This window comes from Nannospalax galili, unplaced genomic scaffold (genome assembly GCF_000622305.1).
Source record: "Nannospalax galili isolate Female #2095 unplaced genomic scaffold, S.galili_v1.0 scaffold100, whole genome shotgun sequence".
Taxonomy (NCBI): Eukaryota; Metazoa; Chordata; class Mammalia; order Rodentia; family Spalacidae; genus Nannospalax; species Nannospalax galili.
Window position 1 is genome coordinate 2319834 of NW_008352891.1, and position 870 is coordinate 2320703.

Genomic DNA, 870 nt, shown 5'->3' on the forward strand with positions numbered 1-870 from the left:
TTATTATTTTTAATCATTTTAATAACTACATGATTAGAAGAATCATTTCACTACAGCTTTAACATATTCAGTAAAACACTCCAGACCAAGGATACGTCTCTTTCACAAGTGGGTGCAAGTTTTGTAGACTCACAGTTGAACTAACACAGTATAAGCCCTGTAAGACATAAAATTGAATGAGTTTTTAACCTTTAAAAAAGATCTCCATTTCATTTTAGAATATATTGTTCCTTGCAGAAAGACTCATTGTTTTTGCTCCTACACTGAGATGTTGGTGCATGCATCTCTAATCTGTATGTACTTGATTATTATTCATCATAATCCTTTGCACTTGGATCCTTGATGCCTGTGTATGTCTACAAAGTCATCAGGTAGATTTCAATAGTAATGTTTATCACCTCTACTAATTAGCATGAGGTAATTTTCCATGCTTTCTCCTCAAATATATTACATTTTTTAAAAATTTGATTTTTTTGTGTGTGTGTGTGTATATCACACAGAACATCCCAAACCATCTCATTCACTATACACCCACTTCCCAGATGGCACCCTCCCATACCCTCCCTCCCCCGACTAGGGCCCTTATACTCTGATATCCCTGCTACTGTCTGCTGTGTTGTCAGCACTCCCAGCCCTTCCCCACTACCTGCCCTTCTGGTGAATCTAGTCAGCCTATCTAGAGGTCTTTGTTTTAGGAGGGTCAGCTCTTCCTCATCTAGATAAGATTGGGGTTTGCAGTTCATTTTCCCAGTTCTATGCTGGGTTACTATCTGGGAATCCCTTTGGCCACCCTGGCCAACAGCTCAAAAGAAGGTATCTCCTATCTGGCATTGTTGCTTGTTATGTAGCCTTTAGCAATACATATGACCT